We start from the raw sequence: 14,087 nt of genomic DNA, 5'->3' as shown, positions 1-14,087 counted from the left end.
ACACCCAACAATTTTGTCAATTGTGCATTAAATATGTCCTAGTATTTTAGAAAATTGACTTGGTCCAATTTTGGAACAATTATTTGGGAGGTCCTTCACAAAAAACCCTCCTTTCAGGCACAAAATGGAAAATGGTTTTTTCTTCCAAAGAAAATGAAAACTCCCTTAGGCAGCATTGTTTTCCATTCCAATATGCACCCTTTTGCACAATATGAGATCATTTGAACAAACTATGCCATGTATGTGGCCATAAGATTGATCATTTGGCTTGAAAGCCATGAATCTTCACCCATGATAGCTCATTTCTGAGAACACTTTTTTTAAATAATTGTCGTATTACAAGTTTGTTATTTTTCCTGAAAACTTGGTCACATATGATGAGACAATGCGAAGGTTTCCCAATTTTTTGATTTTTTTGAATTTTTTATGCCTGTTTCAAAATGCGGTCAAAACGGCGGGAATGACCGTTCCTACCTAGTGGTTGAATCTTGTAATTTTTTTGGTGTTTCTCTGATTAAATAGGTACTTATGTACCTAGAAATGATTTTTGGAAAAAATAAATAGCAAACTATCAGGCAGCTGTAGTTCAAATTTGACCCGCTTCCAACTCAATCGGCGGGAATTTGTCTTTTTCACGAGAGGTGGATCAAACCTTTTTACAACCAACCATTTTGTCAATTGTGCATTAAATATGTCCTAGTATTTTAGAAAATTGATTTGGTCCAATTTTGCAAGAATTATTTGGGAGGTCCTTCACAAAAAACGTCCTTTCAAGCGCTCGAAAAATGGAAAATGGTTTTAAAGAAAATAAAAACTTCCTTAGGCAACATTGTTTGCCATTCCAATATGCACCCTTTTGCATAATATGGGATCATTTGAACAAACTATGCCATGAATGTGGCCATAAAATTGATCATTTGGCTTGAAATCCATGAATCTTCACCCATGATAGCTCATTTCTGAGAACACTTTTTTTAAATAATTACCGTATTACAAGTTTGTTATTTTTCCTGAAAACTTGGTCACATATGATGACAAAATGTGAAGGTTTCCCAATTTTTTGATTTTTTTTGAATTTTTTATGCCCGTTTGAAAATGCGGTCAAAACGGCGGGAATGACCGTTCCTAGCTAGTGGTTGAATCTTGGAAATTTTTTTGGTGTTTCTCTGATTAGATAGGTACTTATGTACCTAGAAATGATTTTTGGAAAAAATAAATAGCAAACTATGAGGCAGCTGCAGTTCAAATTTGACCCGCTTCCATCTGAATCAGCGGGAATTTGTTTTTTTCACGAGAGGTGGATCAAACCTTTTTACAACCAACCATTTTTTCGATTGTGCATTAAATATGTCCTAGTATTTTATAAAATTGATTTGGTCCAATTTTGCAACAATTATTTGGGAGGTCCTTCACAAAAAAAACCTCCTTTCAGGCACTCGAAAAATGGAAAATGGTTTTTTCGTCCAAAGAAAATGAAAACTTCCTTAGGCAACATTGTTTGCCATTCCAATATGCACCCTTGTGCACAATATAAGATCATTTGAACAAACTATGCCATGAATGTGGCCATAACATTGATCATTTGGCTTGAAAGCCATGAATCTTCACCCATGATAGCTCATTTCTGAGAACACTTCTTTTAAATAATTGCCGTATTACAAGTTTGTTATTTTTCCTGATACTTGGTCACATATGATGACACAATGCGAAGGTTTCCCAATTTTTTGATTTTTTTTGAATTTTTTATGCCTGTTTTGAAATGCGGTCAAAAGGACGGGCATGACCGGTCCTAGCTAGTGGTTGAATCTTAGAATTTTTTTGGTGTTTCTCTGATTAAATAGGTACTTATGTACCTAGAAATGATTTTTGGAAAAAATAAAGAGCAAACTACAAGGCAGCTACAGTTCAAATTTGACCCGCTTCCAACTGAATTGGCAGGAATTTGTCTTTTTCACGAGAGGTGGATCAAACCTTTTTACACCCAACCATTTTGTCAATTGTGCATTAAATATGTCCTGGTATTTTAGAAAATTGATTTGGTCCAATTTTGCAACAATTATTTGGTAGGTTCTTCACAAAAAACTCATTTTGGGCACTCAAAAAATGAAAAATGATTTTTTCGTGCAAATAAAATGAAAACTTTCTTAGGCAACATTGTTTGCCATTCCATCTTTGTTATTTTCCTGAAAGGTAGATCACAATTAGTGACACAATGAGAAGGTCTTTTTTTTTAATTTCTGTGATCATAAAATATCTTACATGATTTTAACATCTTATTTTTAAATCTATCACGACCAATTTAATTGGTCATAATGTTGTATTGCGTTCTGATTGGTCCATGGACCAGACACGCGGATCATGCACGAAACACCGTTGGATCCTCCCGGATCCAACGGCAGCCCTCACCCCTCGCCTCCCCCACCAACCCCACGTGAGGCGAAACCCTAGCTCTGTTCTCCCCCGTTTTCCATCCACCCCCCGCCTCCTTTCTTTCTTTCTTTCTCCCCCTCCCCCCTCTTCCCCGATGCAGACCCCCCTCGTCGCCGCCACCCACCCCTCAGAACCTCCCCGCCACCCACCTCTGCCGCCGCCCTCACTCTCCCCTCGTCTCCCTCGTCCTCGACCAACCTCGCGGCCCACGGGGCTCTCACATCGCCACCACTCCACGCCCGTGCACGACAGAAGAGAAGCCTGAGGTCCTCCTCCGATGCTCCTCTGCCTCCCTCGCCCGCGGGGCTCTCTGCTCCACCGCCGCCGCCGCATCGGAGCACGCGCGTGCGACACCTTCCCCGCCTCGCTCGGTCCGTCGCGCCGTTTGCCTCGCCCCCCATTCGCCGTGTTGATCTGATTTTAATTTCACCGCAGTTTTTTTGACAGGCCCAGGAGTTAGGGCGCGATGGCGGGGCCGCCGGCCAGGGCTCGGGCCGACTACGACTACCTCATCAAGCTCCTCCTCATCGACGACAGCGGTGAGACCCCCTGTTCCCTTCCCCTCCTTCGTCTCTCGATCCACGCGGGATCTGGCGGCCTATTCGTTAGGCCTTTGATTTCCATGCGCCAGTTGAGATCTGGCGCCCTAGATCATTTTTTGCGGAGGCTGCTGTGTGCCCGCGTGAAATCTGGAAGGGCGATAGAATCTAGCCTCTTGAGTTAATTGGATGGATGGTGTGTGCTCTGCGAGAGGAGTACCTTTTTCCTGCATGCAGATTATACAAGCAATGGTAGCTGTGTAGTCATAGAACTGATGCAAGTGAGGATGTAGTTAGTTAGATTGATCGTCACATGCAGTCAGGAGCAAGCTCTTGTTCCTGTAACTGTCTGCCCTGGTGTTAAGGAAATCGCATGGTTGGTATGAATTGTACAAGTAGGATAACGAATTTCATTTTCTATTTCCCCTTAACTGTGTAAGTAACTGAACCAAGATTAAGCAAACCACTAGCTTTGCCCCTGTTTCTGTGACCTTACCATACCTGTATGTCTATTGCGTTAATTCTTGCCTTGGATTATTGATTAGCAGCAGGCGTTTCAGATGTAGTGGGGTTGTGTCGTGGGTACCTGGGTAACTAAAATTGCTTCTGTTCTGTAACTGTATGCTTCTAGGAATGTCACATTGCAACATGCAAACTATGGGTCTAGATCTGGCAGTTGAAATTGCTTAATCTTTCTATAAGTTTCAATTGAAGCTATTTGTATACAATAATTTACCGAATAAGCAAACTTATGTGAATATATATACTACGCTTGATGTTGATCATCTGGTGCATTAGTATGTAGTTCTCATTGTCAGTTCTTGTTTTCTTGATTCATTTATACTATATAGGTTTTATACTTTGCCAGTAGGTAGCTCATACTGCCCGCTTGCTTCTGCTTTGAATATTGTGGTCTGCATGCTTTAGTTATTGTGCCCTTAGTTCTTTTTTTGTAGGGAGCTATGCTTATTATCAGAAACTCTTGGTGATGATGTTATTCCTCTTTTGGTTCATGTGTTGCAATTATATACCACATAATTCTACACCATGTGGTGCACTTAAGTATCTTAGTGACTTCATTTGATGTGTGTATTTCTGTTAATTTTAAGCTTCTGTTGCTGTGAAAATGTACCTCACTGACCGTCTGTCTATTTATTGTGTACTTCTTGCATGAGGAGGTGACTAGTGATGCGGCGCGCCAAGCAGCAGTAGGGGAAGGGGGTCTCCTGATCAAGGAGGCGGAGGAGTAGGGGCATGCCCGGCCGGCAGCCCTGTCCTGCTCATGGGGGAGGGGCAGGAGGGGTCTGCTCCTCTGCTTCCATTGCAATCGCGGCAGGTAGCTCCTCCATCTCCCTCCCCCTCTTCCCTGATAGCGTACATCACAATCTTGTTAATTGTTATTGTTATTGCGATCACAATCTTGTTAACATGCATCTGTGGTGGTGGTCTTCTGGCCACCACAATCTTGTTAATTGTTATTGCGATCATCTTTCTTTTCGATGAACTATGCCACAATATGTGTTTTGCAAGGTTCAGTGGCTACTAAGTTTTGATTATTTGCAACTTGTAAGTCCTTGTTGGTTTATTGTACGTTCTAAAAAGCCGTGAATAGTCTTCACTTATATAGCCAACACCTTTATTTTGTTTTGTTTTGTTCTGTGCTCACTAGTGATACCTGACTAAGGTTCCCTGAATATAGGAGTAGACTGTAGGTGAAGAAAAATTATAACCTGAAAGTAATCATATGTACTACTCCCTCCGTCCCATAATATAATTATTGGTACATAATTTTCTTTACTTATACACATAGAATAGATAGAGGTGACGTGTGGTTATATTCTGTTGTAAGATTATTCTATTTTGCTCTTAACTAGCTATTCATTGTGGTTGTTACATGTACATATACTTTAGGATTTAGTCCCTATCTGCTTTGTATATTTATTTTTATTTTTTTCTAACTCTTTTGGTTTATTGTTAGATGCCTTGGTTCAGCCTCTACAAACATACCCGAAAATGGTGTTTCCTCTCATTTACAAGAGCTCCAGCAAAGTAAACTAGGAAGTATATTTGAAGTTCTAAGCCGTGTAGCAAAGAGTTATATGTTCTGTCTTATGTGTAATAGACTGGAAAGATTTGAATAATATTATAATAGACTATGTACAGATTGTAGTTGACTTATTTATCCTTCTTTGACGAACTACATTTGTTATGTTCTGTTTGAAATATTCATTATGTGGTTTCAAAGCGTGTGAAATGCAACCTGATTCATGGAGCCCACTTATGAAATCACTTTTGAATTTTCTGTCACGTGGGTCTAATGTGTGAGATTATGACAAGTGGTATCCATCTGATTGGTGGGACCAGCAACAAAATATAATGGCCTAGGCCCAAACAAATGTTAAAAGGCCACGACCAAGAAATAAATAAAAGACTGAATTGTTGGGCTTGGCCCATGAAGTCTGACCAAAAATTGACAGGAAAAAAATATATAGAAAGGCTGAATTAATGGGCTAGGCCCGTGTGGAAAACCGAATTGGATCGGGCTGAATCTTGTGCCACATCAGCTTGCCACGCTGGATGCCTACGTGGCCTGGGGAGGTTGCTAGTGACCAAAACAAACCAGTAGGCATCTTTTGGTCATAAACGTCTACGACCTTCTCATAGAGAAGGTCGTTAATTTCAGTTTACGACTGCCAGCTTTTGACCTTCTGTTTTTGGTCACAAAAAGGTCGCAAATGAAAAATAATGATCTTTCAGTGACCAATAATCAAGGTCACAAGTTGACATATTTCTTGTAGTGATCCGTCTCGCATGAAGGGCTCACGCATATGGGACCGGCCACTAGCAGTGTTGCTCGGTCGCTAGTTTAGTCCTTCCTCTCTTGTTTTTGGGTGCCCCTATGTCTCGCATTCAGTGGACAGAGGAAACCCTCATTAAAAGGGTGCCACGAGTTGGGCCCGCCCAGGTGCGCGGAAAACAACTGCTTCGTTTTTTGTTATGTTTTTATTATGTTTTTCATTTTTCTTGATTTATTTTATATTTTTGTTTATACTTTCAAAAATTCAAAATAAATATATTACAAAAACCACACTACATGCAAATGAAAAAATGTTGAAAAAGAAATTAAAAAAATTAAATGTGCATAGAGAAAATGTTTATCATGTATACAAAACAATGCTTACGAAAAAACTTTATCATGTATTTCTAATAATAAGTTAATCAAGCATTTCAAAAAAGATTGAACAAATGTTTGAAAAATGTTAAGTAAGCATTTGGAAAATGTTCAATGTGTATAGAAAAAATATTGACCATCTATTAAAGAAATGATGAAACAAATTTGATCATGTATATAAAAATGTTAATCAAGCATTTAAAAAATGTTGAACAACTATTTGAAAAATGTTAAATGTGTATGGAAAAACTGTTGATCATATTCTAAAACATTGATGAACTTTTATTATCATGTATGTGAAAATATTAATCAAGCATTTAAAAAAACTCGAACAAGTATATGATTTTTTTAATCAAGCATTTGAAGATGTTAATTGTCTTTAGAGCAGATGTTGACCATGTATTAGAAAAATATTCATCCTGTAATTGAAAATGTTAATCACGCATTTGAAATTTTTTTAAGTGTGTATATAAAAAATGTTGAGCATGTATTAAAAAAATGTTAATATTGTATTTCAAAAATTAATCAAGCATTTAAAAAATGTGTATAGAATAAATGTTGACTATATAATAAAAAGTGCTACATTTGTATTGGAAAGATATTAAATGTGTATTCAAAAAATATTTTTGACATATACAAAAATGTAAAATAGAAATAAAAAACAAAGAAACCAAAAAACATAAAAAAACTAAATAAACCAAAGAAAAGTAAAATGAAAAAATAAACTAATGCAAGAAGAATGAAAAAACCGAAGGAGAAAAATAATAGAAAAGGAAAAAATGGAGGAAACCGAATAAAAAAGAAGAAATGGAGAAAGAGAAGACAAAAGCATTGAAAACGAAGTGAGAAATAAAAACCAAAGAAAATAATTATAATAAATGTGTAAAAGCTGGCTCTTTTCGTTCTAGTAGACCGCGCCCTATTAATTGTATGGGTTCTTGAAGTCAGTGCTAAAATTGCCGCGATGCAACGAGGTGATCCTAGGATCGATTACTCCACGCACCTTTTAAACTCCATTTTCCAGAATATATACGCTAGGGCGATGGTCCGACACTGTAGCATCAGTGCGAGAGGTGCTTCGGTCTCGCTTGATGCGAGATATAGTACTCACGCTTGTTGAATGTATGGTCTCGTCCGTTTTTTTCCTTCTCTTTCTCTTCTCGTTTCCTCTTTCTTTTGCTTTCTGCTTTATTTTCTTTTCAGTTGTTTACTTTGGTTTCCATTTTTTTCATCTTTTTATGCCCAGTTGCTATTTTTGTTTTGTACCTTTTTTTCTTTCTTATTAGGTTTACTGGAGTTTTTTATATTCTTTTTTTGTTTACTTTCTATTTCTTTTTTTGTGTTTCCTTTTTGGGTTTTATAGGTTTTCTTTGTACATTTTTTGTATGCACCCGGTTTACATTTTTCTAAACATATATTATTATGTCTACATTTTCCGTAAACATTTTACATTTTTTGTATACATCAGAAACATTTTATATATAGATGTTTATCATTTTCCAAAGTCATGATTAAAATTTTAAAACATATTTTTATCTTTACTTTTGTTCGTACACATTCTATTAATTTTTGTATGCATCAGGTCATTTTTTATACACACATTTAACATTGTCTAATACATGATTAACAGTTTTGAAAAATTATAATTTTTAATGCCAACTTTTATCCTTGCACATGGTTCATTTTTTGTATACATTTTTCGTATACATTGGAGACATTTTTTTCTATACACATTTAACATTTTTTAAATGCGTGATTAACATTTTTCTAAAAAAATGCAAACCTAGTTTTTATTTATATTTTTCCGTACTAATTGTACAGTTTTTTTATTTGTTTGATTAACATTTTCAACTTTTTTTTATATAAAGTGAATTTATAACAGACATACTCAGAATATTTTGAAATATAAGTAATAGTAAAAAATACAACAAAAAAGAATGAAAAAAAGTAAAAAAATAAAGGAAGGAGAAAACTTTGGAGTCATGTGTGTGCGCTGGGCTGGGCCAATCCGACGGCTGCCTTGGGCGAGATGTCCATTGAAGGCCTGGGCGGTGGGCTGTTACCGGTCCATCCATCAAGTCACTGGAGCTCGCGAACGATTTAGACCGAGCGTCTTCTCAAAAAAAAAAGACCGGGCTAATGACGATGACGGAGCGCAAGCCCCGGCCCTAACGGGCTACTGGAGCCACTCCATCCTGCACAGCTGCAGTGCACTAGCCTGCCGAGAAGTGTGAGTCTTGTTAGGACATCTTCAACACCGACTCTCAAACCGTATCCGTTTGGATCGTGCCGTTCGGACCAAAAAGCATCCAATACGATACTTTGTCGTTCCGTGACGTGGTTTGGATGTACTTTCTCCCGTAAATTGAAGACACGGTGGGGACCTCTATGGGAATCCAGACATTAGATACGTAGGACTCCCACACCCCGCCCCACCCAATCCCCCATCCTGGTTCTATTTCCTTCCACTCCGCCCATTCTTCCTCTTACTTTGCATCTGCACCGTCCACATCTGCCGCCGCTATTGTATGCCTCCGGCCGCCACAGAGGCATTGTCGGACGTCTGCAACCAGCGCCGATGCGCACGCTCACCTCTACGATGGTGTTGTCCACCTTGGAGCCGTTTGCACCCACGTACACAACGCCCCCCTGTCGACGCCTCCATGGCGGACACCACTTTCGGCAGGTGTTCGGTCAAATGTCATTGAGGTTATTTTCGAACACTATGTCGTTCTTCAAAATACGAAGGATGACGAGCTACTCGACCATGCAGGATGAGTTGTTGTGCGATGCGTGGTTGGTTGTATCCATGGATTTTGTAGGCAGGAGCGGGAAGGGGGAGGGGATGGGGCTTCTCGCAGCAAGTGCATGAAATGTTTCACGCACGAAAGCACATTGCGCCCTATGACATGTACATCATTCAACAACGCAACGTGAGACCTTTATCGTATCACTAGTATGCAAGCCAGACCAGCGTCACCAAGTTGTGTGGCGTGATTCATTGGCTAGAGGCAAGATGGCCATTGCACGCGGCAGAGGGCAAGATCGTAAGTTTTGCTTCCTCTTGCTCAACTTGTCGATTAATCCATTCACTCAATGTTTGTCTACAGATTGTGTAGCCTGCATGTGTTGCCGTGGTGTACTATAGGAGAGAGGAACGTCCATTTTATGTACACACACTGTTGGATGAACCTGAAGGGGGTATGTGTGAAAGGGCATGATCCGTTAATGAAAAACTTGTTGAACATCCGGTTAATCTAGTCAGGCCTTCTTTGGTTTAGAGGAATTTCATAGGAATTCTAGAGGATAGGATTCTTATAGAATTTTTTTCTTTAGAGCCCTTTGGTTCATAGGAATGTATTCCTATTCCTACATAGGATTGGTTCCTATCCTCCACATTTCATAGGAAAATAAAAAAGAGCCTAGACTCAATGGAAAAATTCCTTTGGTGTCAACCAAATGACATCTTGTTTCCTATTCCTACTCATAAGATTTGAGATACATATCATCTCATTTCCTACAAGATTCCTATTCCTATAATAATCCTATCCTATGAACCAAAAGAGGCCTCAAATTTGAGACATTGTTGTATTAGACTTAACTTACATGCTATGTATGGATGATTTGTGCTATTCTCGATCCAAACTTTGATGAATATTGACCGGTTTGTTTAAACTTCGTCAGATTAATTTAAATGCGGGTTAAAATATATACAGACAGCGTTGGCTGGCGTTCTCGACGGATGCTTGAGGAAATTTATGGGTCGTCGTTAGAGATGTCTGCAAGCTGCGAATGGCACTCGGGGAAGCAAGCATGAGCAGCAGCTACGGCACCGCGGTATCACGCGTAAAAAGATAGGAGAGGAGAAAAGACCTGCTCGCGTGACAAAGTGCCCACGGACGGATACGCGCCACGAACACGATGTGTAGATCCGCCTGGCACGAGGTGGTTCGCTATCTAAAACAGAAGACGATATCTTTACCTTCACAATGGCATCCAGATCCAGGCATGCAGGCACCACGAGCCGTTCGAGACTTTTGAAACGTATGTACTGTACGGGCTTTGCATGGTGGCGGCGTGCAGGACCAAGCAGAAAGACGCTAGTGCCGGTGGTCGTGCGAGCCAGCGAGGGGCGCACATGGCCGGCCTCGCCATCATGTTGCTTCTCCTGCGTGAGTCCTTTGTGGCCGTCCATACGCGACGACATGTCAGGCAGTACTGTTCGTTCACCCACACCGTACGTATCCGGTGCTTGGCAAGTTGGCAACGTGCTAGATAAGTCCTACCAGCCGGTCGTCGGGCATGTGTACTTGCTGGATCGTCGACAGAGACCACCACCACGAGGTCCGGACGGACGATCATATCGATCATCGGGTGGCCGTCCCGTCCCTGTCAACCCCCACACCCCCAACAGCGCTAGTTGCTGTCTCCTGTGCATGCATGCGTGCCCTCGTGTGAACCTCACGACCGGCCGATCAATGCAACTTGGAGCCGAGTTCCGTCCCGTTTCGACGTCCGAAATGATGTCGCGTCCGAACAGCACAAGTAGTGCAACAGTCCCTAGCACCTCCAACATGGTCACCACGGCCATTATTCACCGGCGAGTTACGTTGGCATAACTAGGAGAAAGCCTCTTTTTCAGTGTCGCTAAAGATCCGTTCCCACATAACTTTTTTACTGCTTTCCTCCGGATCTCTATCGCAAAAATATATATACAATACACAAACATACATTTTAAGTCTCAGTGTCTAACAATAACCTCACATAACCATTATATAAAATAGTTCACACAAACTTCTTTTAAGATCACAAAGTAGCTCTTTAGTATAAATACCTACTTACTAAACAATAAAGTGGTCAATGCATTTCTACATGAGACCACAAGATAAAAGCAACACCACAATTATCACAAACCGAAGAAAAATTATCAAGTTCTTCCATCCATTGAACCCGATAAGCCGTTTCTGGCTAGCACATCCAGTGAACCCATCCACCAAACCTACTAATTCAGATTTTCTCTTCTGTTTAAGCACATACTGATTGTAATGATACGTACTCTGCGTTCTCTCTTCTATTAAACGAGTCATGGTACCTGCCTTCGTAGTAAATCACTTGTTCATTGCATTCAGATCATGAATCGTTGACTCTTGAACATCTACCTCTGTACACGGCATACCACTTCATTTATAAAGATAGAGAAAAAAACGCAGAGAAGGAACACAAGGTTAAAAGTATCACATCATACATAATCCACGTAAGCGTTCATCACTCATACAATCAAAAGCATCGCAAGTGGCAATCTAAGAAGTCCATATCAGCACCTACATGACCATATCACTAAATCAATGCCAAACTATCTAGGTGGACTACTCGGAGGTGTAGTCGGTGAAACTAGTGATCGTGGAGTCAGAGCACGTGATGGCTCGTGTCCGCGTTAGTTTTTCCCCGAAGAGGAAGGGATGATGCAGCACAACTACGGTAGATATTTTCCCAGTGATGAAACCAAGGTTATCGAACCAGTAAGAGAACCAATCAACACTATGTAAATGGTACCTGTACACAAAGAACAAATACTTGCAGCCCGGCGCGAAAGAGGGGTTGTCAATCCCTCCCGGGTAAAAGATTGGTAAAGATATAATTTGGTAGATGCAAATAGAATAACGGCAAATAAAATTCAGCAAGGTATTTTTGGGTTTTTGATAATATAGATCTGAAAATAAAAGTTGTAAATAAATAAAAAGGCAAATAGCAATATAGATATGAAAATATATGATGAGAAAATAAACCCGAGGGCAGTAGATTTCACTAGTGGTTCTCTCGAGAAAATAACATACAGTGGGTAAACAAATTACTGTTGGGCAATTGATAGAACTTCAAATAATTATGACGATATCCAGGCAATGATCATTATATAGGCATCACGTCCAAGATTAGAAGACCGACTCTTGCCTGCATCTACCGCTATCCAGCATGCATGTAGTGTATTAAGTTCATGGAGAAACGGAGCAATGCAATAAAAGCGATGACATTATGTAGACGAGATCTATTCATGTAGGAATAGACCCCATCTTGTTATCCTTAATGGCAGCAATCAATATGTGTCTTGCTGCCCCTTCTATCACTGGGAAAGAACACCGCAAGATCGGACACATCACAAAGCACCTCTTCCCATGGCAAGAAAAAATGATCTAGTCGGCCTAAATAAACCAAAAATTCTTTCTTGGATATAAGTAATGATGCATATAAGAAACTCAAATAACTTTTTTGGATAAAATATAGATCTGATTATAAACTCAAAGTTCATCGGATCCCAGCAAACACACCACAAAAAGAGTTATATCAAATAGATCTCCAGGAGACCATTGTATTCAGAATCAAAAGAGAGAGAGAGAGAGAGAGAGAGAGAGAGAGAGGAAGCCATCTAGCTACTGCCTACGGACCCATAGGTCTACAATGGACTACTCACGCAACATCGGAGAGGCACCAATGATGACGATGAACCCCTCTGTGATGGTGTCTAGATTGGATCTCGTGGTTCTGGAACTTGTGGCCTCTGGAATTGTTTTTCGTTGACTCCCCTAGGGTTTCTGAAATATTTGGTTATTTATAGGGCGAAGAGGCGGTGCGGGAGGCCACCGAGGTGGGCACAACCCACCAGGGCGTGCCCAGGTGGGTCGTGCCCCCTCGAGGCACCCCTTAGGTACTTCTTTGGCCCATCCTGTGTCTTCTGGCCCAGAAAAATTCTCCAAAAAGTTTTGCTGCATTTGGACTCCGTTTGGTACTGATATTCCAGGAAGTAAAAAATAAGCAAAAAAATAGTAACTGGCACTGGACAATATGTCAATAGGTTAGTCCCAAAAAATGATATAAAGTTGCTATAAAATGATTGTAAAACATCCAAGAATGATAATATAACAGCATGGTACAATCAACAATTATAGATACGTTGGAGAAATATCAGCATCCCCAAGCTATTCCTGCTCGTCCTCGAGTAGGTAAATGATAAAAACAGAATTTTTGATGTGGAATGCTGCCTAACATGTTCATCACATATTCTTCTCATTTGTAGCATGGACATATAGACTTTTATATGATTCAAAGCAATAGTCTAGTTTTGACATGAAGATTTCAATACTCAAACATATCAACAAGCAACCATGCCTTTCAAAATATCAACACTAAAGTAAGTTATCCCTAGCCCATCATGCTTAATCATTGATCCATCCATGAAACACACTCGCATATTAGCTACATCCAATGCTCAAGTACGATCATAGTGCCCCTTAGTTGGTGCTTTATAACGGAAGATGGAGACTCAAATTTTTTTTTGCATAAAGTAAATAGAAAGGCCCTTCGCAGAGGGAAGTATGGATTTGTAGATGTGCTAGAGCTTAAAGCGGAAATTAAGAGATAAAACATTTTGAGAGGCATACTTTTCCCGTTAACGAAAACGACTGAGTAATTCCCAACACTTTCCATTCTCACTGGTGCACGTCGGTCCTAAACAAACGGTTTTTAACGCCTTTCCGCAACGGCATTTGGAACCGTCGCCAAGTGGGTGTGGGTGATAGGGGGGCCCTTTCCACACGACCCAGAAACCGTCGGGGATAGGGAGCCTTCATGCATACAGTTGTCCCTATATAACCGTTTTCGATATCTCGAATATCCCAAACGCTTCATCCTTGCTACTCGTTTGTGCTCGCATTGCCATCGCAGTCGAAGTTTTGTAGTTCTGCGTAAAACCAGGCAGATTCCAAGCACGGGAGTTTTCTAGGCAGATTCTAGGCACGGGAGTTTTATGATTCCTGGCACATCACAAATAGTTCATGATTATAATGTGTGTACAATAGGTAGACAATCACACACATTTAGTTTTCCCGCACCGTATGTGATAGTGTTTGACATCACACACGCTTTGCAAACGGCAACTGTGTGCATGCTTGCAC

The sequence above is a fragment of the Triticum urartu genome, chromosome 6A, assembly GCF_056163025.1.
Source record: "Triticum urartu cultivar PI428250 chromosome 6A, HENAU_Tu73, whole genome shotgun sequence".
Lineage (NCBI taxonomy): Eukaryota > Viridiplantae > Streptophyta > Magnoliopsida > Poales > Poaceae > Triticum > Triticum urartu.
This window is presented reverse-complemented; position numbering follows the sequence as displayed.